This window comes from Nyctereutes procyonoides, unplaced genomic scaffold (genome assembly GCF_905146905.1).
Source record: "Nyctereutes procyonoides isolate TBG_1078 unplaced genomic scaffold, NYPRO_anot_genome, whole genome shotgun sequence".
Lineage (NCBI taxonomy): Eukaryota > Metazoa > Chordata > Mammalia > Carnivora > Canidae > Nyctereutes > Nyctereutes procyonoides.
Window position 1 is genome coordinate 50,824,046 of NW_026575046.1, and position 25,718 is coordinate 50,849,763.

General features: G+C 45.8%; 1 protein-coding gene across 3 annotated transcripts in view; it reads left to right on the forward strand.

The window, feature by feature from the left end:
• The window catches only part of HRH2 (histamine receptor H2), a 69,831-nt gene that overhangs the window by 23,675 nt on the left and 20,438 nt on the right, over positions 1–25,718 (forward strand). The window lies entirely within an intron of this gene.

Consider the following 25,718-nt stretch of genomic DNA (forward strand, 5'->3'; position numbering starts at 1 on the left):
CACCGTTGGTTTTAAGGGAAGATGGAAGGATTAGAAGCAAGGGTGAGGGGAAACCTAGGCAGCTCTGCTTTGGAAAGAGATCTCTAGTTCCCTGAAAGATGTGGGCCAGAGGATGAATGAGATGGGGCCATCAGTGAAGGGGACGTGCTACGTGCTACTAGCCCATGAGAGAGGTGAAGAGAAGAGAACAAAATCTAGGAGGCTACTAAACAACATAGGCTTGGAGAGCACCGAATATTTGGCATACAGGAGATGCAAGAGAGAGGATACCCCAGGATTCTACCCCCAAGAGGTATCCAGGCTGAAAAGATAAACAGGATTGAAATGAGTTGTAGATAAATGCACTGGTGGCAAAGCCAATGCAGGGTATTACAGGAAGCCCCGCCAAAGATCTGAGTGCTGAGTGGCCCTGGGAAAGCTCCCCCACTGTGTGGAGAGGACGTTTATAGGTCTGTGGGTGCTCTAGCCATGAGGAGAGGTAAATGAGAGGGCGCTGGTACAATGCCTGGCATGTGAAGTACTCCACAAATGGTGCTTTCCTTACTCTTCCCACAGACCATGTCTTTACCTCCCAGAATGCTGGTCTGTGGGACTGACCCACCCACCCATCCATCCATCTGTCCAGCCGTCTGTCTGTCCACCCGTGTATTCATTTGCAGACATTTATCCACTTCCCACCACATGCTGGGCACTGTGCTGAGCGCCAGGGGTGCAGAAATGACATTTGAGGCATTTGTTCTGATGCACAGGCATGGAAAGTCAACTGCACAGCCCCGTTCTCAGCTCTGTCCTCACTCACTCTGTAGTTTGAGCAGGTACCTGCGCCTCTTGGGCTTCTGTTTGCTCCTCTCATAGGGTGTGGGGTCTGTCCTCATGCAGCCTGCCTGGCTCACCTCCCGGAGTTGCCTGATGCGCTTGTGAGCCAAGAGATGTGAACAGACTCTACAACCGCAATGGGATACTTGCCTCCTCTCAATAATTGAGCATCAGTCTTGAAAACAGCTTGGATGGATGCCGCAGACCCACACCCTCTGGGTTCTGGTCCCTGTGGAGCGTGGTGGGAGTCAAACTGGCCCTGAGCCTTATGTCCCCTCTGGTCCTTGCAGCAGCCAGGTGTGGACTGTCCTGCCATAGACTTGGGTCCCGGGCCCTCCATACCTCTATTGCCAGCCTTCTGGAACAAGCCTCATTGCTCCTGCATTCAGCCTCCCAACCTTGAGACTCTCTCTCTCAAATCCATCCTCCAAACCACTCACCAATGTCTCTCCAAAGTGTAGATCTGGAGCCTTCCACATCTGGCCCTGATGGGTAAGGACCCCTCTGACCACATCCTTCCCTCATTCAGGAAGCAGCCTTGGGCTCAAAGCTAAGTTAGATCACGAAGCAAAGACCAAAGCCCAGGAAGCAGACCCTGTAGAAGGCCGTTGACATTATTCCATCTAGTCATGCATGCTACTTTCCACTGCTCTTACCTGTGTGACCCCCTGGTGAACAGGCTGCCTTCAGCCCCGATCTTTAGAGAACTGATTTCAATAAGCACTTAGCAGCAACAGCTGACACTTATCGAGCACCACTAGGTGCCACTTGTACACGTTTGCCATTCCTTCTACATATAATCATTCTGTGGGCAAGCTGTCCCCACCCCCGTGCTGCGTGCTCAGGATGCAAAGGGAAATGAAGCAAGCCCCCACCCCAAGCATCAGTCTTGCCACCTGTGATCACTCATGGTCTAGTTGAAGAAGTAGATGGGCAGCAGTTCGGTGTGGCACACACCATTGATTGAAACCCAGTGTGCTGGGTGCCCAGAGGAGTGGTGCGTGGCCCAGGGAGCCCATCCTAGGGAGCAAACCTCCAAGCTGAGCCTTAAATGCAGACATTAAAGACCTTATATTCATTCAGGATGGTACTGGACCCTTTGGACTTGTGGCCTCATGTCACTTTCCCCGCAACCCTGTGAAGTCGGTGCTTATTTCATCTCCATTTCACAGATGGGAACACAAGGCTCAGGAAAGTTAAGTAAATTGCTCAAGTGACACAGGCTAGTGAGTCCACCAAAACTGCAAGAGAAATAGCAACTACAGGAGCAGCAGCCCCCATTATCGGCTGTCCTCTGGGTCCTGGGTACACTGCAGAGTATTATTGCCCACCTTTTCTTCCGATCTTCACAGCCACCCTGGGAGGGGGGCTGTGAGGCCAAGGCCAGCTGAGAGGCTGTGCCTGCCTGGGCTGCACATAGCAGCCACAGAGCCAGGGTCTTCAGAGCACACATTCTGTGTGGCCGTGGCTACACTCCATCCTCCAGGCTCCAGAGACAGTGGGCAGAGGGGTTTGGCAGAGGAGGACGGCGAACCAGTTGGAGGGCTTCACACCATGGTGGGGGCCTGGGCGTGTAGGAAACCATGAACCGCCAGACGTTGATTTTTACACTGAGACCGCCAGGGCATCCAGGGCCTCATGTAGCCCTCCATAGGGTTGGCTCCCAGCTTCCCTGATGACCGATAGTATGTCCTTTCTGTTCTCCGTATGGGGACAAAAATCAGCATTGACCTGACCAAAGGCCCTTATCACTGAAAAGTAGGTGGAGGTGTCACCCTGAGTGTGCAGTTCTGCGGGGACTAACCGGGCCTGCCCTTGGGGCAGGGTGGGGCCCAGTCAGCCCCAGGAGGCCAGCTAAGGGGAGACTCCAGGAGAGAGTGGCCCAGCCAGGCTGGCTGGTCCTCCCCTCTGTCTGCCCTTTCCTGCCTCCAAGGGTTGCCCTCACCCCGCCCCTTGCCACCCCTCCCTTGGGTGCTCTCCGGCCCCGCTCAGTGACTTCCACTGCTCCTTCTGGGTATCGGTGGTCATTCGTGGGCTGCTGTAACAGATGACCACACACTTGCTGGCCAAAAACGACGCAGATTAATTCTCTTATAATTTGGGAGGTCAGGAATCTGAGGTCGAGGTATTGGCAGGGCTGGTTGCTCCTGGATGCTGCGGAGGAGAATCCGTTTCCATGCCTTTTCCATTTCCCAGGGACTGCCTGCTCCCCTTGGCTCATGACCCCTCTCATACCTTGTTTCTCTCAATTCCTTTGTCACAACTTCTCCATCTGTAGCCAAATTTCCTGCCTCTCTCTAATAAGGGCTCTTGTGACTATATTGAGGAGCCACCAGGATAATCCAGGATAGTCTCCCCATCCCACATTCCTTAATTTACTCATATCTGCTAAGTCCTCTTTTGCCACATAAGGTAATGTGCTCAGGTTCCAGCAATGAGGATGTGGACATCTCTGGGGACCGTGTTCAGCTACCACAAGTCCCGGCTCCTCACCTTCACATTAGAAGCCCTATTCTCCTCCTGATCTGTTTCACACCAACATCTCCCGGCCCACGCCCACCTTCCACCCATTCCTGTCACTGCCAAAACAAACCACTCAGAGCCCAGGACCCCCAAGCACTCAGCTAGGATTTGCTATAAATGCCAGCCCTGCTTGGGGCATAGCAGTGAGCGAATCAGAGGCCCTCCTCCCCGAGGGGTGTTATTCTAGGGCAGTGGTTCTCAAAGCGTGGGCCCCCAGCCAGCCTCAGGCTTCCAGAAGCAAAGTAGCCAGCATCGGGCCACATAGCTTCCAATGTGGCAAAGTGAGGACTCCAGCCCGAGCCTATCTGACCCCAAAGCTGGGGGTCCTTCTACAGTCAAATACTGCCTGGACTTGAATTTAGCCCAGACTCAGTACTAGTCCCATGGATACCAGATGAGGGAACCTAAGATCACTGGGAAGCCCGTGGCCTGAGGCCCAGCTCAAACTCAGGAAGGGCCGGGATACTCCCAGTACTTTGGACCCCTGCCTGGGGCTCTGGGGTCCTTTTCCCACACACTCGCTTGCTCTGGGTAATCTCTCAAGGCAGGGAGATAATATTCCTAAACACCTGGAATATCAGCAATCTCTGCTGGGCGTGGCACTTGTTCATTCCTGCAGAGCGCCTGGAGGCAGGAGCCAGACATCAGGAAGACCCTGGGGGAAGAAGTGCAAAGGGAGGCAAGGTGCCCCCACCCCTCCAGCCACCTTTCCCCTCTGAGGTCTCATGTCAGCTGTCCACCTGACCTCTCCTATCTGCAGCCAGAGAGCGGGTTTCCAAATGGAAATGTGTCTCTCCTCCCGATGCTCTTGGGATCAAATACAAAGTTCTTATCCTGACCTCCCAGGCCTTGTACTCAGTGCACCCTTGCCTCAGCCCAGACTTATTCCTCATGATGCATTCTGTGTGTTTCAGGTCTGCACCCCCAGGTGGTTAGCTCCCCAGGCAGACCCGATCTGTGTTGTTCACTGCTGTATCTCCAGTAGGGTAGGCACAGTAATATTGTCGAATGAATGAGTGAGTGAATAGCAAGTTTTAGTTCCCCAAGAGCTCTAAGAAGTCAGTAATCCTGCCTCCACTTCAGAGATCAGAAAACCAAGACTCAGTGAGGTAAGTTCCAGGAACTAGCAGGAGCTCAGAAGTTTCTGGTTCCCTTTTCTAATTTGGACGTCACAATGGTCCTCCCTAAAAGAGTGGTGTCAGGACGGGCCTCACCGCAAAATCCAACCGCAGGCTCTGAATCAATTTTGGAGGGAGAAGAGGCCCCGAACAGTAACCCAGCCCCTCCCCCTGGTGTGGCACACAGGAGCCCAGAGAGGTGAGGTGACTTGGGTCAAGGACACAGAAAGTGAGCTTCCGAGTGGGGTGAGAGTCCACAAGCTGATGCCACCCACGATGTCTCATCCACGGCATGTCATGGTTTGGCCAGAGGTTGGGGGCACAGGGGCATGTAGGGCTGACTTCATCTACTGCAGGAGTGGAAAAGCTCTATGAGCCTGCAAAGACTTCCTAGGAAGGAGTGTTGCTCAGACAGGAAGTTTCCCATAGCTTAGTCTACTCCGAGCCCAAATCTGTTTACCTCTAATCACCTGGGTTCTAAAGTAGTCTAACCTGTTAGCACACTGATTCCAGTATCTCTTAACAGCCTTTATGGTGCTCTTTGCAGAGGTGCCCAGAGTAGCTCACCCTCAACGAAGGGCCCTGGCTGCCCCTGCACAATGGAATCCCAATGACCTCTTTGCCACCCTCTGTGCCTGGCCGTCAGGCCACAAGGCTGTCGGGGTATTCTGCTTCTGGTGTGAAACTAGGGAGCCCCGGGATGAGTCCTGCCCCACCACTGCGTATGGGTTGGTGTGGGTTTATTTCTGGACTTTCTATTCTGGATCCATGGATCTAGGTGTCTATTTTTATGCCAATGCCATCTTATTTTGATTACTGTAGCTTAGTAGTATAGTTTGAAATCAGGGAGTGTCACACCTCCAGCCTTGTTTTTCTTTCTCAAGATCGCTTTGGCTACAGAAAGTCTTTTGTGGTTCCATAAAAATCTTAGGATTATTTGGTCTAGTTCTGTGAAAAAGGCCATTGGAATTCTGATATGGATTGCATTGAATCTGTACCCTGCTTTGGGTAATATGAGAATTTTAACAATATTAATTCTTCAAATCCATGAGCATGGAATATCTTTCCATTTGTTTGTGTCTTCTTCAATTTCTTTTGTCAATATTTTATGGTTTTCAGTATATAGGCCTTTCACCATCTTGCTTAAATTTATTCCTAGGTGGTTTATTCTTTTTGATGCAGTTGTTAAAGAGATTGTTTTCTTTTTTCTTTTTTTTTTTAGGATTTTATTTATTTATTTAATATTTATTTATTTGAGAGAGAGAATCTGTGTGTGCAAGTGAGGGGAGGCAGAGAGCGAGGCAGAGACTCCACGCTGAGCATGGAGCCCAATGCAGGGCTCAATTTCACAACCCATGATATGACCTGAGCTGAAACCAAGAGCCAGATGCTTAACTGACTGGAGTTTTTAAGGTTTTCTGTATGTTGTATCATGTCATCTACAAGAAGCAACAGTTTTATTCTTCCTTTCCAATTTGGATGCCTTTCATTTCTTTTTCTTGCCTAACTGCTGTGGCTACAACTTCCAATATGATGTTAGATAAAAATGGCAAGAGTAGGCATCCTTGTCTTGTTCCTGATCGTAAAGGAAGAGCTTTCAGATTTTCACTGTTAAGTATAATGTAAGCTGTGGGTTTGTCTCATATATGGCCCTTAAAATGTCCCTTGTATACCCACTTTTTTAATCATAAATGGATATTGAATTTTGTCACGTGCTTTTTCTACATCTATTGAGATGATCCTATGATTTTTATGCTCTTTGTTGTTGTTGTTAAAGTAGTGTATGCTCATTGCTTGATTTGCAGATGTTGACTCATGCTTGCATCCCTGGAATAAATCCCACTTGATCATGGTGCATGATCCTTTTAATATATTGTTGGATTGGATTTGCTAATATTTTGTTGAGGATTTTTGCATCTATGTTTGTCAGGGATATTGGCCTGTCATTTTCTTTTTTGATGCAGTGTTCTTATCTGGTTTTGGATCAGAGTAGTGTTAGCCTTAACATGGGTTTGCAAATATTCCCACCTCTTCAGTTTTTTGGAAGAGTTTGAGAAGGATAAGCATTAACTCTTTGAATATTTGGTAAAATTCACCAGTAAAGCTGTGTGATTTTGAACTTTTGTTGGGAGGCTTTTTGCAGGGGTGGGGATGGGGTTCTTGATTACTGATTCAATCTCTTTAATAATTGGTAAAGTAATTGGTCTATTCAAATTTTGTTTATTTGTGATTTAGTTTTGGAAGATTGTATGTTCCTAAGAATTTATCCATTTCTTCCCGTTTGTCCATTATGTTTGTATATAATTGTTCTTGGCAATCTCATAATCTTTTGTATTTCTGTGCTCTCAATTGTACCTTCTCTTCCTCTGTTTTTTATTTCACTTATTTGAGGCTTCTTCCTTTTTCTCTTGATGAGTCTAGCTAAAGGTTTGTCTGTTTTGTTTATCTTTTCAAAGAACCAACTCTTATTTTCATTGATCTTTTCCTTTTTTTTTTTTTTTAGTTTCTGTTTCATTTATTTCTCTTCTGATCCTTATTATTTCCTTCCTTCTACTAACTTTGGGCTTCATTTGTTCTTCTTTTTCTAGTTTCTTTAGGTATAAAGTTATATTATTTATTTGGGATTTTTCTTCTTTCTTGAGGTAGGCCTGTATCCCCATGAATTTCCCTCTTAGAACTGCTTTTGCTGCATATCCTACATTTTTTTTAAAGATTTTATTTATTTATTCATGAGGGACAGAGAGAGGCAGAGACGTAGGCAGATGGAGGAGAAGCAGGCATCATGCAAGGAACCCGATGCGGGACCCGATTCCAGAACTGCGGGATCATGCCCTAAGCTGAAAGCAGACATTCAACCACTGAGCCACTCAGGCGTCCTCCCTAGATTTTGGATTGTTGTGTTTCCATTTTCACTTGTCTCAAGGTATTTTTTTTATTTCCCCTTTGATTTCTTCATTGACCAAATGGCTGTTTCGTAATATGTTTAATCTCCACATATTTGTGATTTTTCCAGTTTTCTTCTTGGTAATTGATTTTTAGTTTCATACCATTGTGGTCAGAAAAGATGCTTGATATAGTTTAAGTCTTTTTCTTTTTCCTTCAAATTTTTTTTAAAATTCTAGCTAGTTAACATATAGTGTAATATTTGTTTCGGGAGTAGAATTTAGTGATTCATCACTTACATGCAACACTCAATGCTCATCACAAGTGCCCTCCTTAATACCCATCACCCACTTAGCCCATCCCCCACCCACCTCCCTTCCTTCAACGCTGTTTTTTCTCTATTGTTAAGAGTTATTTCAATCTTCTTAAATTTATTGAGACTTGTTTTGTGGTTTCACATGTAATCTAACCTGGAGAATGTTCCATATGTACTTAAGAGGATATGTATTCTCCTGTTTGAGAGTAAACTATTCCTTATATATCTTTTAAGTCCATCTGTTCTAATGTGCCATTTAAAGCCAATGTTTCCTTACTGATTTGTTGTCTAGATGATCTAGCCATTCATGAAAGTGGTGTATTATCCCCTACTATTATTGTATTGCTGTCAATTTCGCCCTGTTGGTGTGTTAGTATTTGCTTTATATATTTAGGTGCCCTTATGTTGACACATAAATATTTATAAATGTTATCATCTTGTTGGGTTGACCCCTTTATCATGATGTAGTACTCTTCTTTGTCTTTTATTACAGTTTTTGCTTAAAGTCTATTTTGTCTGGGGTGCCTGGGTGGCTCAATCACTTAAGCATCTGACTCTTCGTTTTGGCTCAGATCACGATCTCAGGGTTTTGAGATTGAGCCCCATATCAGGCTCCATGCTGGGTTTGGAGCCTGCTTAAGATTTTCTCTCTCTCCCTCTGCCCATTCACCCTTCCCCCACTCATGTATGCATGCACTCTCTCTCTAAAATAAAAATAAAATAAAGTCTCTTTTGTCTGATATAAATATAATGAAACCAGCTTTTCTTTCCATTCCCATGGAATATCTTTGTTCACTCCTTCACTTTTAGTTTATGTGTGTCCTTATATCTGAAGTGAGTCTCTTCCAGGCAGCATATATAATTGTCTTATTCTTATCCTTTCAGACACTCTATTTTTTATAGGAAAATTTAGTCCATTTATAAATTATTAATTATTAATAAATATGTCCTTACTGCCATTTTATCAGTTATTTTCTGGATGTTTTATGGTTCCTCTATGTTTTTTTCTTCTTGCTCTCTTCCTTTGTGGTTTGATGCTTTTCTTTAGTGTTATGTTCGATTTCTTTCTCATTATGTTTTCTGTATCTACTATAGGTTTTTGCTTTGTGGTTACCATGAGGTTCATGTAGAACCATGTATATATATGTCTCATTTAAGTTGATAACAACTTAAATTTGAATGCATTCTAGAAACTCTATATTCCTCCCATGTTTTATGATTTTCATGTTATATTTACATTCTTCAATTTTGTGTAGCCCTAACTAATCATTGATAGTTTTAGTTAATTTTACTGCTTTTATCGTTTAACCTTTATGTTAGCTTTGTAAGTGGTTAATCTACTACCGCTACAGGTGAGATCTTTACTTTCATATGTTTTCTTGTTATTAGTTAGTGCCTTTTCTTTTCAGCTTAAAGAAACCCCTTTAACATTTCATGTAAGGCCAGTTTAGTGGTGATAAATTCCTTCAGTTTCTGCTTGTCTGGGAAACTCTTTATCTCTCCTTCAATTCCAAATGAGAACTTTGCTGAGTAGAGTATTCTTGATCAGGTTTTTTGTTTTTTGTTTTTCCTTTCAGCACTTTCAATATGTATCATACCATTCTCTTCTGGCCGACAAAGCTTCTGCTGAAAAATCAGCTTATGGGTCTTCTAGGGGTTCTCTTATATGCAAGAAGTTGTTTTTTGTTTGTTTGTTTGTTTGTTTGTTTTTCTCTTACTGCTTCTAAGCTTCTCTCTTTAACTTTTGACATTTTAATTATAATGTATCTTAGTGTGACTCTCTTTGGTTTCATCTTATTTAGAACTCTCTGGACTTGCTGGACTGGGTGTTTGTTTTTGTCCTCAGGTTAGAGAAGTTTTCAGCCATTATTCCTTCAAATGAGTTTTCTGCCCCTTTTTCCTCCTGGGGCCCCTATAAAGCAAATGTTATTCTGCTTGATGTTCTTCCCTAAGTTCCTTAAGCTATCTTCACTTTTTAAAATTCTTTTCTCTTTTTGCTGCTCTGGGTGAGTTCCACTGCTCTGTCTTCCAGGTCATTGATCCATTCGTCTGCCTCATCTGGTCTGCTGTTGTACCCCTTTACTGTATTTTTTCAGTTCTATTATTGTATTCTTCAGCTCTGTGACTTCTGTTTGGTACTTTCTTACATTTTCTATTTCTTTGTTGAAGTTCTCACTGTGTTTATCTGTCCTCCTCCTAAGTTCAGTGAGAACCTTCATGACCATTACTTTGAACTCTTTAATAGGTAGATTACTATTTCTGTCTGTTTCATTAAGATTGTTTTCTGAGGTTTTGCCTTGTTCTTTTATTTGGAACATATTCCACTGTTTCCTCATGTTGCTTGCCTCTCTGTGTTTGTTTCTATGTATTAGTCAAAACAACTACCTCCCCCAGTCTTGAAAGAGTGTCTTTGTATAGGAGATGAACCTTGTCATTCAACCTTGCCCTAGCTCCTGATTGTCCCTCAAACCTTTGTGATTGTCTGAGGAGTCTGGTTTATTCTTGATAAGCCTCTGTTGTTGAGGATGTGCCAAGGCCTGCCAGTGTTCCAAAGGGAGTAATCACCGACAGTGCCTACTTTCAGTCTGATAGGAAGCCAGATCCTCAGGTAACAACTTTATAAGTATGCAAATATCTATAATCCTATGTGACTGCAATTGTAAACCTTTCTGGCCTCCAGACCAGAAAATCTGGAGGTGTCCTGTGGGCAACTGTTATAAAAATCATGGCTTCAGACAAATGTATGAGCTCTTTTCTAAGATACCAGTGAGCTGTGTAAAGGCCAAGGGAAGGCTCAAAGATGCCATTTCCCTGCTTACATTCCCTCAGGGTACCTCTCTAGCCTTCAGATTTCTGGCATACTTGAAACTTATCCCTCAGGTCGAACTCCAACACAAGTAAATGGGTCTTTTTCAGAGGCAGATTAGAGCTGTGTCTCCATGTGCTGCCTGTGCAGTGGCCTGGGTATGGTAGCCTGCCCATACTGTCTTTCTGATTGCTATGGTCCCAGGGGACCCATAAACACAAGTACCTCTGGATAGAAGGGCCAGGTGATCAAGGGGTGTCCCCTTTGTGGACTATGCTTGCCCAAGAGCTTCAGCGAGGCTGTAGGAGAGCGTTGAGGCTGAGGTATGCCTATGCCCATAGTGATCCTGAAAGTGCTGGGGGGTCAAGGCACACCCAAGGCTTTAGCATAGTAGTATCTGTGTATACCTACTTGTGCTAACAAGGTAGAGGGAAAGTGCAAAAATGGTGCTCACCAGCCCCTCCATCCCCAAACAAAGTCCCAAATGACCTCCACCCCTCTGGCAAATGCTTTAAGATTAGCAAATGCATCTCCTCCACATACAATCCAGTCATCTCTCAAACTGCTGCCTTTTGCTGGTCTCAGGATGGTGTGAGTCAGTGCACGAGCCCTTCAAAAGGAATATATCAGATCTCCACAGACCCCCAAGTTTCCTGGACACAAGCACCATTAACTTCCAAAGCCAGATGTGTTGGAGGCCTCATTTCTTCAGTGTGGATACCAAGGGTTGGGGTGCCCAGTGTGGGGCACAAACCCCTCTCTCCTCAGAGAGAGATTCCAGACCCACAAGATCTCTCCTTATTGTGAATTATCCCACCAGGTTTGAGGTTTTTGGTGACACTGTGTCTCCACCTCTCCTACCCGTCTTGATATGGCCCTTTTATCCCTGGTGTGGAGGGATATGTTCCACTACTTTTCCATTATTTTTCAGGAGGAACTGTTCCATGTGCAGTTGTAGTTTTGGTGTATCCACAGGAAGAGGTGATTCCAGGGTCTTCCTATGTGGCAGCAAAAGGAGTGTGGATAGTGAAGGAGGGGAGCCTTGGACTACCATCTTCGATCTTTCTTCCTTCCATGTAATGGTTTTATTGAGAAATACTTCAAATACCATGCAATTCAGCCATTTCAATCATCAATTCACTGGATTTTAGTATATTCACAGAGTTGTGCTGCCATCACCACAACCAATTTTAGAACATTTTCATCACCCCCCAAAAAAGCCCTGTAGCCTTTTACGATCACCTCCCAATCCCTGATTCCTGCCTGGCCCCCCACCAAGCAACCACTAATCTATTTTCTATCTCTACAGGTTTGCCTATTCTGGACGTTTCATATAATATGTGGTCTTTTGTGTCCTACTTTTTCAGTTAGCGTAATGTTGTACAGTTTCTTTATTTCTGTTTTTCTTCCTTCCTTTCTTTCTTCCATTCTATCATGTGTTTTCTTTTCCTGTCTGTGTTTTTTAATTCTTCCCCTCCTCCATCCATGGTCTGATTTCTCCTTCACCAAGCGCTTAAGCTTTATGGAAGCTTTTGGCCTTTTGTAGACTCTGGGTAGGGAGCTCCAGGCATGAGACTATGTCCTAGGCCCCCAGGTGCCCGTGTCCCTGCCTCCTGCCCAGGGTGTGCTCAGACCACTGTTCTCAGGCCTGCAGGGCTCACACTTCTGCACACTGCCAGACAGAGCAGACAGGCTATAGCAATGAGTTAATCCTTTTCATCTTCTATCTCTTCTGAGAGTTTGGGGAATGAGATTCCTTCCCACTCCCAGAGAGGAAGGCAGGGGAAGGAGAGCAGAGAGAGAGAGGAGGTGGGAAGCCTTTTACAGCCTTAAAAGTCAAGGAGAATAAATAGTGGTCTCCTAGGAGTTACTTGAAAGGTAGAGAACTCCTCATTTAACTCCCTGGTGATTGTGCCTTTGAAGCTGGCTAGAGGCCCTAGCTTATGCCCAGACTATCCATTCTCCCTTGCTCTGGCTTCATGCAGACTCCTGACCCTCCTGGCTCCCCTCCTTCACTATCCACTCCTTCTGCTGTCAATCTGATAGGACATACTTTGGGGCTGCCTTCTCAGAGGCGTTTTGGGCCTCTGCTAGTAGCTTTGTACCCACAAAAAAAGGGGGGGTAAAAACTCCAGGTGAACAAATTAGAGAAGGATCCTCCTCCAGGGAAACCAGCCTTAGGACACATGGCTTGTCAAGCAGAAGGAGACCTGGGTTTCAGCCCTGATGCCCTTGTGCAGAGACAAGAGAGGCCCTACAGATTTTCCAGAACACCTGGGAAATTGCATGGCATCAGGCAGGACTCAGCAAATCTCAGCTGCAAAGATCCAGATAGTAAATATTTTGGGCTTTGCAACCCATGTGTTCTTTGTTGCAACTATTCAACTCTGCCCTTGCAGCACAAAAGCAGCCATAGACAAAATGTAAATGAATGCGGATGGCTATGTTCTAATAAAACTTTATTATTATGGATGCTGAAATGTGAATTCCATATCACTTTCATCAGTCATGAAATGCTATTCTTCTATTTATTCCCCCACCACTACCAATAAAAATAGATGGTAGGCTGGATTTGGCCTGCAGGCTATAGTTTGCCAGCCCTTGATGTAGGGGAAAGAAATGGGCAACAATTTCAGCCACAGCACTTGCTGGCTCTGTGACTTGCCTTGCCTTCTCTGGGCCTCAGCTTGCTCATCTGCAAAATGGGGATAGAAATGTCTCCTTGTGATAGCAATAAGGCTCAGCATCAATCTATGCTAAGTTCTCAGCACAGAGTAGATGCTTAGGAAGTGGTAGTCTCTTTCTTTCTTTCTTTCTTTCTTTCTTTCTTTCTTTCTTTCCTTCTTTCTTTCTTTCTTTTCTTTGCCAGTTGGGATGAACTCTGCTGCCACCCTCCTTCTCCTTACCTCCTTTCTCCTTACCTCCTTCCCTCCCTCCCTCCTATCTCTCTCCTTTCTTTCTTTCTTTCTCTCTCTCTCTCTCTCTCGCTCTCTCACTCTCCCTCTCTCCCTTCTATAAAGAAGCAGCTGGAAAGTTCAAGATAGGCTTATGGACCTCATGTTGCAGCTGTGGTACCAAATTGTTCAAGTAGAGCCCTGACCCATGAGCCTCATATCTATCCTCTGAAAATGAGGAGCTTGGATCAGTCTCAAGGGACAATTTCAACCCAAATTATATATAAATGCTTAACAAGGGAGAGATTTCATGCTAAACCCCCAATGTGTTTGTGTCAAGAATCTTCTGGCAAGGGCAGCAAAGAACATGTTTTTCATACTAATGAATCGTTCTGAGTGTGGAGGCAAATTCAGTAAAATGTGTCCTAGTCACAACCCAAGCTCTGAGTGCAAGTGGGGGTGGAAAGCAGATGTGTAACAGGGCCTGGTAGATGAGGGACCTGGATTCCTCACCACTTCTGCCACTGACCAGCTGTGTGGCCATGAGAAGATCACATCCCTCTCCAAGTTCCAGTTTCCTTATCTGTCAAAGAGAGCGAAGACTTCTGGAGGCTGCCACTGCTCTTGAAGAAATAGCAATGAGTAACAGGGCTATCTGCTTTGGGGTGTTCATTAAATCCATAGAGGCCATTTGTGGCAGTGTCAGGGGACAAGAAAAGGTACACCTGAGGCCCGCTGTGCATTGCAGAGTGTATATAGCCCCTGAGGCTCCCCTGGGGTTTGTGAGCCACTTACTCTCTGCCCAGAGGTGGGAAGGAGGGTGAAGCAGAGTTCATCCCAACCGACAAAAAGTGCCGGGTAGCTCTACAGAGCACTGGTGGATCTGCTTCTTCATATTGATCATGCAGAAAATTGCAGCATGCAGGCAGGGCTGCAGGCTTTGGGCAGCACAGGCCCATGGATGAGACTCCAGCCTTCTCAGCCCAGGACTGAGTGATGTGCCATCTTCACCCAGGGATGGACATTAGGGATGGGTGGCAAGGCAATCTCAGGGCCCAGAGAACTTCTTTCCACACTGACTTTGGAAGCACAATATTTACAAATGCTTAATTAGTGTTGAAGGGGAACATTAAAATTGAAAGTCAAAGAGAAACCCCATTCCCATAGCCATCTGATGTAATCCCTGAAATCATGGCTCTGTTCTCCCTTCATATTTTTCATGAACAGATGTGGCCTTAATATGGCAAAAGAGATTCCACCCTTGGAGTTCTTCAGGCCACGTGTCTGTTTTAAAGACTGCTGAGTCTTAACTGATTCATTCATTCACCCATTCTTTATCTTGGTCCACTCTCCCCTGCAGGGTGTTGGGTGGGAGGGAGGAGGTGGCACTAGAAGAACAGGGAGGAGCACAGATACATGTGATGAGTGCTCAGACCCCATTGCTGTGGGAGCCGAGCTGGGAATGCAGAGAAAGCCTCCTGGAAGAGGTGATGTCTCTGCTGACTCCTGAAGGACAATAAGACATTTCTAAGCTGAGGAGTTGAGGTGCCATTCTGGACAAAGGAATGGCATAGGGAGAGGGGTACCCTCACTGGCAATGAGATGCCATTTAGTGTTGTGGTCTGTTGAGCGAGCTCTGAAGGCTGACCTCCCCATTTTGCTGGCTGGTTGATCTTAAGCAAGTCATTCCCTGCCTAAAACGCTGTCCCCATCTGAAAAATGGGGCTGGTCCTTACAGGTGGGAGAAAGGAGCAAGGCTGTTGACGCATGTGCTGGAACAGCAGCTTACGGCACAGCCCTGAGCCCGTGCAGGGAGTAAGATTCTCTGTTTCATTCTGCTCAGGGCACCCATGGACCCTCATTTCATGGATGGTGGAGAAGCGTGTACTTTCCAGGTCAAGGAGCTCGGTCACTTCTAGCTGTATACACAGTGACTTTGGAAGTTGAACCAACTCAATACAAGCTTCTCTCCACTCCCCACCCATCTCCTTCCCTCCAGGGTAAGCTAAGTTCCCAAAGGCTGTCTGACCCACACGGCATCCTCTGGACCACAGTAGACCTGTCAGGCCAGTTTCTCCATCCGTGGTGTTTGTGCCATACTAAGGCCCAAGGGACACAACCGACCTGCTCCTGGGCTCTCCCTGGCACAGCCAAGGACCAACCACATTTTCTCAGGGGCTTTGGCCTCTGCTGCAGGCCCCCAGCCCCTTTGGACTCCCCCAGCAGGCAGGCCTCAAAGCCCAGCCACATGCTGGGGCTCACTGTAGATCCAGGAGATTTGGGGGACCTCCTGTATTCCTGTGAGAGCAGAGGAATTGGAGTACAGGGTTAGGCTGAAGCCTCCTCTCTGCCATGTCTGCAGGGTGCCCCTGCCATATCCTGGCTTCCAGCTAGTAATAGGGCACAAGCCCCTGTGCTTTCAGACTCCTACACTTATCCTCCAGTGACCCCCACCTCACCTCCAGTCCAGGTTCTGACCCCAAAGAAAGGTGGCAGGGGGGCCTGCTCTACCACCTAATGCTAGGCCTCCTGCCCCAACCCCCAGGTGGCTCTTCCTCCTCTCTGGGTGGTGGAGGAGCTGCTCTCATGGGCCCTTGAACACCAAATACCCTGAGATTCTCTTACTCCTGTTTCTGTTGGGGGTCGGAGAAATCCTCCCTGTCCTCACCTGCAGTTGCCGCTTGAATGTTGGAGAGTGCTCCACCATTGGCAGTGCCAATGGGGACAAGCAGGAGTGAGAAGCCACAGCCACCCATTGACATCTCAAAATAGTATCCCATCTGCCCCACTTGAGACACATCACACACCTGGCACATTGGCCTGCATTCAGCAGCTCACGACCTGGTGACAGCAACTAGTCATCACCACTGCTCTGGGAGTGGTTGAGCCTGGCAGAGTCAGACTGCCTGGAAACTGCTGACCACGGGCACATTACTTAACCTCTCCATGCCTCAGTTTCCTTGTCTGTAAAATGGGCGTGTTGCACGTACCCACTTCAAAAGGTTGTGAGGATTGAAGGAGAGAATAAATATTAAGACCTGAGAACAGTGCCTAGCACATGGCAGGGGTAAAGCAGGGGGTCCCCCAGTGAACATCAGCCCATGACGTTTGCTGGTGGGGAAGGGAGAGCATGAGGATCCTCATGACTAACTAAATGTTTCCCTATTGCACTTTGCTGTGGTCTCCACTTTTTTTTTTTTCCTATTATAAGCAGCTCTGTGATGAACATCTCCATGCAGAGAAAATTTTGTTTCTTTCAGATGATTTCCCTAGAAACTGAATTTCTGGAAACAGAATTACTGGTAGAAGGGGAAGATATTTTAAACCTTTTGTCACCCTTTTCCCAGTTCTTTTCTAGACAGGCTGCCAGGCTTTCCTGCCACCAGCCACACTGGAAATCACTTCCTCGAAGCCAAGTATGAGGAGCATCCTGGAAGGGTTATAAGGGGCGTTGCTGGCTAGGACAGATGCAAGGAGAAGGGGCCACCAGTGTTTTAGGATGGGCAAAGGGGAGATGGAAGAGACAGTCTTTGAAACGGCTAAAAAGGAGCCATCAGAGAAGGGAGACCCTGTCACCATTCAGGTCCTGAGCCATTCAGAGCAAATAAGAGACCAGCATAGTGATACAGGGAGCCAAGCCCAGGATGCAGCACCCGACAGCACCTGACCTTGGGCGTGTGGCAGACCTGTCTGAGCCTCAGTTTCCCCACCTGTAAAATGGGCATGACACTTCACCTGCATCACAGAAGTGGGATAGAACAAGCGATCAGAAATGACTTTGAGAATTGAGTCAGGTGCCGTGGATTCTTTTTCCACAAGTATCCACTGGTGTAACTGGGCAGGGACTTTGGGATTTTCTTCAGTTTCACTCACCATTTTGTAGTTTCAAGGAGAGGGTTGGGCAAGCCAGCCAGTCTCATGGGGATTACTAGAGGGTTGGAGCAGCAGGGCAGGAAGAGTACCAGGTTGGGACGGGGGCGAACCGAGTGTGATCCAAATTGCACACAAAAGACACCTGGCCTCCAAGAGCCACTGTGGATACTGGAAGGGATCAGGATGGGCCGGGCATCTCCAGCTTTGCAGTTGGGCCAAACTGGGCTCTCTCAAGGCTCTACTGCTTATTTGCTGTGAGCCACTGGGCAAGTGACCCAAGTTCTTTGGGCCCAGACTTGGTCTGTTAGAGTTAAGAAGACAACCCTATCATCTGTTGTCATACAGCTGCCGTGAGAGTTCAGTGTTGAGTGCCCAGCGTGTGAGCACTTTCATCACTTTTTTATTTGGGAATCCTTGTGCAGCCACAGGAAATGGATGGCATGGAGGCAAGGGAGGGGTAGAGTGGGAGTAGAGCTCCCCACGGCTTCACTTCTTCAAGCAACAAGCCCGGTGTGCTGTGATGTACCCAGCTCTGCTTACTGGCTGTGTGACCTCAGGCAGGTTTCTAGCCTCTCTTGTGCTTCAGTTTTCACCTCCGTCAAATGGGAAGAATAACAGCACATACCCCATGGGGGTTCGCATGTGGATTAACTGAGCTCATACTCACAAAACGCTTTGGATCAGAGTGTAGGAGGCACTCTGTGGATGGTGGCTATCCTTGGGTTGCTCTCAGGGCTTAGAGCACAGGTTCTGGACCAAGTAGACATGGCAAGAAGCCCATTCCTCTCTCCACTAGCTGTGAGACTTTGATCAGGTCACTTGATCCCATGAAGGGCTATTCCCTTCATTGTAATGAGGTGGACAGTGCCCACCTGGCAGGCCAAGCACACAGGAAATCCTCCACAGGACTGGAGACTGGGAGCCTTCAAGAGAACCCCCAGGAAAACTGCTCGGACTCATGTCCAGCAGCCTCGGCCATCCCAGCAGTGGGCACATGTGATAAAGGGTCACACTTCCTCTTCACCAGCCACCCCATGCCTGGCACCTGCTCAGGTACAATCTCACTGAGCCACGGGGGTATAAAATCACCGAAAAGAGCTAATCCAGGCCTCCAGCTGAGAGTGTTCCTCGGTGGATTCCTGGCACGCCCCAGGTCCATAGTCTCCAGCATTGCTCCAATGCCTGCCAGGTCATTTGCAGCCTCGTACTCCAGGCCCATCATGTTCTGGCTGTGGAACCCTTTCCAGCCCCTTTTTCTCCAGATGAGCTAGACATCGCTGCTCTCGGAGGACAATCCACAGCTCAGGCTGCCTCTCTACCTGAAGAGACGTCCCCACTCCCAACATCCCCGTTCAATTTCCGCTCATTGCCCCAGGCCCAACTCAAATGCCACCTGCTCCATGGAGCTTCCCCTGATCCCCAGAGCCAGAAATGGTTCTGTGCTGCACAGCCTTGCCCAGGCACACCCATGCACACTCAGGCCCTGGCACACTCTCACATACCCACACATGTATGTGTGTTCGCATTCACACCCACTCACACCTGTGAGTCACCTGAGATCAGTGACCCTGCCCTGATCATCTCCACATCTCTCATTTTAGCTCAGTCCAGTTCTATCAAATCCATCTGGTCTGGCCTTCAGGAAGGAGCATGTCACAGTGGCAAGGGTGTGCACATGGGAGCCAACAGCTGTTGTGTCATATTTGAGTTTTGTTATTGAGTGACCTAGGGGCATCACTTAACCATCCAGAGCCTTGGTTTCCTGGTCTGTGAAATGGGACACCCATGCTTGCCTTATAGCACCACTGAGAGGGTTAACTAGAAAAAGGATGCCAAACAGCGCACCCAGGACCTAGCACTTGAGCACTCAGTAAATGCTAGTTCTTGTCAATCATTTACTCAATCACCAGCACAATTCACAATGCCTGCTCTGTGTCAGGTCCCTTGGGACAGCTAGAGTCATAGCCAAACACTCCTTCACTGAGCTCCCAGTGTGGTCCCAAGCTATGACCCACCAGCATTCAGGGATGCCTGTCCGAGGAGGTCCCTAATCAACATCCCTTTGATGAGCCTAAAGCCTTCAGAGCCTCACCACCTATTTCTCATGCCAGGAGGGAAAAATGAAAAGGGGACGATGGTTTTATGACTGTTACCTCTTGACCTCAACTAAATCCCAGGGAGTTCTGGGGTGCCTTTCTTGGATAAATGTCACCTTCTCTGGAATGAAAGTGAACACAGTGTGTGCGCAGAACTCCTGCAGGAAGCCTCTGCTCCGTTCGCTTGCCATTAAAGGACAATAGACCTCGCCTCCATCTCTTCAAAGCAGATGCTGGTGTAGGCAAACCCTCTATGTTTGCTTCCAGAAAATTCTGAGAAGGGCATGAAATAATGATTTCTTTCACGAACAGAGGCCTGAAGTTTGGTCATTCCGGCATATCAGGCAATATCGATTTGTGGTAGAAAACAAAGGTATAGGAAGATGACATTCTGATTGGCTTCTGGGTAGCTTGGTGTCCTGAAACATTCACCTCATGGCTTGTTTCAAAACAACCAGAAATTAGGACTGGCCTGGAGAAGAGGGTCACCCTTGACTTTGACAAAACCACAAAGCAGGGGAAGAGCCCTGGTGGGTGATGGCCACCCCCCAGGGTGCGAGAGAGCCTCTTCTCCTTTCTCATCTCCCCTACTTCCTTTTGCTCACAAAGGAGTTTCAGTGACCCAGTTCCCAGGATGTAGGCAGAACTGACACTTGGCTGTGGTGGTCCTGCCATGTGGTTGGGCACAGGATAGTAAGGACCTGGGTTCAGAGATATGCCCAGACCCTCCTCACACAGCCCCTCAACCTCCAGTTCTTGGTGACCCTGAGGAACAAAGCTGCCAATGGCGATGCCCATTGCAGGAACTGAGGGAGGGGGATAGGGAGCCTCTCCCAGTCCTTTCACTGGGATTGTTCCCATTTCACAGATCAGGAGAGGGACTTGAGAAAGAGATGGAGTTGTCTGAGACACAACAGCAGAGGAATGAGGAAGGCTCAAAACCCACTTAGGACTCCTGGTCCCAAATCTCATACTTTTTCCATCTCACCAGCATGTGGCTGGTCTCAGAGGTGCTGGCTGAAATGGTCTGCATCCCTCACTGCCCCTCCTGGAATTCCTGTCCTTAGGCTTTTCCAGCCTAGCCGCAGGGAGTAGATAAGGAAGTAAAGCCAGCATGAGTCACCACACACAGCAGAAGGGCTGCCAGAGCGTCAGGAGAAGTGCTTCTGTTTCTGACGATCTGTGAATTGGGGAAGTCAGAACATGGGAGGATCACTATTGAAACTAAGATTTATTGGGCTTTTCATTTTCACTTACATGACTGAACACCTACTATAAACTTGGACGGCAGGGTTGAAGAAGAAAGATCCAGTGCCTGTCTGGTCTGGGAGATAGACAAGTAAACTGATAGTTAACCCAAGGAGGTCAGTGGAGGGGCTACAGGAGCTAGGAGGGAATCTGCAATCCTGGAAAGGCTTAGAGGCATCTTCCCACAGAAGGTGATGCCTATCTGAGCAGAACCTTGAAACAGAAGTAGAAGTTGAGCAGCAAAGAACATAAAGACATTTCCAGCAATGGGATGTGTACAAAGGCACACATGAAAGTGACAACAGGGTGCTGTGCGCATGTGGTGGTTCTGTGTGGTGGTTTGTACTATACATAGTAGACAGTAACAGTGAAGAGCACCAACACTCATTACCTGTAGTCCTTAGAGCAGTCCTCTGAGGTTGCTGTTAGAAACTTATTTCATGGATGAGAAAACTGAGGATCAGAGAGGGCCTGAGCAAGGCTTCCTATAGAGAGAATAGCACTGAAACTGGATCCAAACCCTGGGTAGCTGAATGTATTTTAACACCCTCAATGTGAAAAGATGGGATTCAAATTCAGATTCTAGAATATCATTAATCAGGAGACTGTTGTTTTCTAGTAGCAGAAACCCAGTTAAAAGAGACTGCGGGGCGCCTGGGGGGCTCAGTGAGTTGAGCATCATCTGACTCTTGATTTTGGCTCAGGTTGTGATCTCAGGGTTGTGAGATCAAGCCCCACATCGGGCTCTGTGCTGGGTGTAGAGCCTGCTTAAGATTCTCTCTCTCCCTCTTGTCTCCCCCCACTCATGTGCACACACACTCTCTCTCAAAATAATTAATTAATTAGTTAGTTAGTTAATTAATTAATTAATTAAAAGAGGCTGGGATTGATGGAGGCGGAGAACTGGCTCATAAAACTAAAGAAAACAAAGGTAGCTTCAAACATAGCTGGATCCAAATGTGCAAATGTCATCAGAAATTTGTCTTTCTCCAGCTTTCAACTCAGTTTTACACTATGTCAACTTCATTCTCAGAGTCTCCCTGTGGTGCCACCTGCAGCTCCGAGCTTACATCTTACCATCTTAGCAACTCCAGTGGAAAATGTGTCCCTTTCCTACTGTTCCACCAAAAAAAGTTTCAGGTTTTCATTGGCCAAGTGGGTCATGTATCTACCTCTGTACTCACACCTGGAGCCACGGCAAAGAGTAAGAGGTCAACCCCACCTAGCTCGCATGGGCAAAGAGTGAGGAAGGCTGGATCCCAAAGAAACAAGGTGCTATTACCAAGAGAAGGGGAATAGATGACGGGAAGGTGAAAATGACAAGTGGTTACCATAAGCACTCACTGTGTTGGCAGACACCATATCATTTGCTCTTGAGAACCCCATTAACATCCCCTAGTTTCAATATTTAGGGTTCAAGGCAAGATGGGCCATGAGGCTATGAGGGGCTCAAGGAATATTAACTACCGGTATCTCTAGACTCTGTAATGTAATAGAGTCAACACAGTATTGGAATTTAGCTTAGTTTCTCATTCCAACTTACGTTTGGCATGGATGGCAAACTAAGTGAATGAAGAGAGCTCCATGCCACTAGACTTTATTATGTTAAATATGCATGTTAAAATTATTTTATAAGAGGCTAAAAATTCTACAAGGTAAGAGAGAGAATGAAGGGGAAAAAGGCAATTTAAAGCAAAGCAATAAAAGACAGGAAAATTTAGAGAAAGTGAGCAAATACAAAACACAAAATCACATTGAAGAAATTAGTCAACATATATTAGTAATCACAATATATGTAAATTGAATAAACTATCCAATTAAGAAAAACAAAGGTTGCCAGATTTGATTTTTTAAATATCCAAATGTTTTTACAAGAAATAGACTTAAGGAAACAAAAAAATTGAAAGTATAAGGAAAGAAAAATACAATATGCTAGACAAATATTAACCAATGGAAATCTGGGTAGCTATATTAATATCAGACAAGGTGAATTTTAAGCAAGATATTTTACTAAGATAAACATGGTCACCATACTTTGAAAAATATTCTATTTACTGCAATGATAATAATTCTAAACATGTAAGTACCCACTAAACTAGCTTCAAAAATATGTAAAGTAAAATTGACAGAACTACAAAGAGATATTAATCACAAACATCATAAGTAAACAATATTAAGAGTTTAGAGAAGATAGTATTTTAGATGTTACAGAAAGATAAAAAAGAATGCTGTAATCAATTATATGCCCCAAACAAGGGAAAACTCAGATAAAGGGAAATATTTCTTTTTTTTTTTTATGATAGTCACACAGAGAGAGAGAGAGAGAGAGAAGAGAGAGAGGCAGAGACATAGGCAGAGGGAGAAGCAGGCTCCATACACTGGGAGCCCGACGTGGGATTCGATCCCGGGTCTCCAGGATCGCGCCCTGGGCCAAAGGCAGGCGCCAAACCGCTGCACCACCCAGGGATCCCAAGGGAAATATTTCTAACAAAATAGAACTTGACAAAACTGACTTGCAATGAAATAGAAACCTGGAATGGTCCTATAAGCTTTAAAAATAAATCAAATGAATGAAACACCAGTAGTACTTGGTTTTGCAAAAGAGTTCTACCAAATACTCCAGGAATAGATTATTCCAATTCTGCACAAACTCTATCAAGGGGAGAAAAAAAGGGAACTTCTCCTATTCATTTGATGAAGCCATTATAGTGTAAAATGCAAAAAACAAGTATGAGAAAGGAAATGATTTTAAAAATGGAAAACAACTCAGATGTCCATCAACAGATGAATGGATAAATAAATTGGAGTATTTTCACATAATGGAATACTTTATAGCAGCAAAAATAAACTACAATTACATGCATCAGCACAATTTAATCTCAAAAATATAGTGTTAAGCAACAACAAAAGGTAGCTTTAGAAAAAAACATAAATCATAATTTCATTTGTATAAAGGGAAAATACTAAATTTTAAATACTTTCATTTTGAAGTTTTAATCTTTCTTTGGATTTTGGGGTTTTTTTTTTTACAAGTGGTGAATTTTTTTTAAATTCCAGAATAAATTATAGTTACTACATAAATTTATGCTTTATTATCCAAGTGATAATAATTGAGATGTATGCTGAGAGATTATGTATGGCAAAAACCACTAGCTGCATTAAATAATCAAAATTTTAGTATCTGAAACGGTGTGTTAACTGATAAATAAGCCAACATTTTTCTTTTTTAAGATTTATTTATTTATTTATTTATTTGAGACAGAGCACAAGCAGGGGGAGGGGCAGAGGGAGAAGGAGAGAGACCCTGAGATCATGACTTGAGCGGAAACCAAGAGTTGGATACTTAACCAACTATGCCACCCAGGCACCCCTAGATGAAAGTCTTTTTTTTTTTTTTAAGATCTTATTTATTTATTCATGAGAGGCACACACACACAGAGAGAGGCAGAGACACAGGCAGAGGGAGAAGCAAGCTCCACGCAGGGAGCCTGATGTGGGACTCGATCCCGGGACTCCAGGATCATGCCCTGAGCCGAAGGCAGACGCTCAACTGCTGAGCCACCCAGGCATTTCTAGACGAAAGTCTTTTGGTTGCAAGGGACAGTAATTCAGTTGGTAGCCATTGACTGCCTGCCTTACTGCATGTGCTTCCAGCTTCTCTGCCTTATAGGAAAGATGCAGTAGTCCTGGGAAGGACTCTCTCCCAGTTTGAATTATGAACTCACCTCTCACGCTAGTCACCATTGCCATGTGGAGAGGTGAATCCACACACATTCCCTAGAGGATGGGGCCAAGTGACTGCAGCCCCACCCGACAGGTGAGGCAGAGAAATCACATGTATATGCTCAAGTTTCATTTCAAGATGATTGTCATCCATGAACAGCCTTGTGGGGACTAAATCTGGATTGTCCACACTTGGAAAATGACACCTACTGCTGAATTCGTCATTATTTTGTAAAAAGAATAAAGCTATAATTTGCAGCCACCACTTCCCCCAACACCGCAGACCTCCACCAAAAAAATAATAAAGTGCAAGCAGGACGCCACACTTTGATGATTTGGGATTCCGAAGTTATTTGTTGAAACGAGTCAGGTACTAGTAAATTCTGTCCCTTAACCTGAGAGGTGGTTATACTGGTACCCACTTTAGTATTCTTTAATATTCTCTAAACTGTGCATAATTTTTTTTACATAGTCTCTTTGGATGTATGATGTATTTCATTTAAAAATACTTAATGACAGAATCAACACATAACAAAAAGATATGTCTGAGTAGAAGAATTATTTGAGATATTTATTTTCTTTGATTTGTTAATCTCTCCTGAATTTTTTACAAGGAACATGTAACCTTTCCCTAATAATATTATTTTAAGTGATCTGTAAGCTCTTTAGAAGGGAGCTGGTTATTTCCTAGCCAAAGCCAGCTTCTTTGATAATTTCAGTGGAAGTCGCTTGATCAGAGCCCGTCTGGAATGTTAATCCAAGGGTAGATACCTGCCTGCTTAGTCAAATATGCGCAGTGCTAGCACGGAGGACTGGGGCCTCTGAAGTGCCAGGGGTACGACCTTGAGATCCAGGTGAGGGCACATGTTCTGGGGAAGGAAGGCTGGCCAAACCTCAGGGAGAGCTTGGGCCATTCGAGATCTACACCAGTAGCTTAGCTGGAGCATACCTACACATTGAGGGGAACTTGGGGTGTCCGGGGCAGCTGTCATCTGCATCTTACAAAGTCAGGTGTCCAAATGCACAACCCCATTAAACAGATGCTAAAGGGAAGCTTGAGCCTCTTCCCCCTCTCCATGTGGAAGGGAGGAGGAGCAGGGAGTTTGATTCCTCTGGCAGCCAGATTACCTTAACAGATGATGGCAGAAGCTGAGGCCAGGTGTGATCTTCATGGGATGATCTCCACCCCAAGGAATTGCAGTGGGTCTCAGGACCAAAGCAACAGGTGGCTCCCAGCACAAAACTGGCGAGGAAAGCTACCACTCCAGCCTAGGCAGAGAAGCCAGAAAGTAGAGAGCACTCATGGCTTTGGACAGAGCTGAAGCCAGATTTTGTCCTACCCTAGAGTTACAGAGACACCAGAGTCTCTAGGGACACTGTGCAGTACTCAACTTCTCCTGTGTTGGGGCTCAGGGTGAGGTG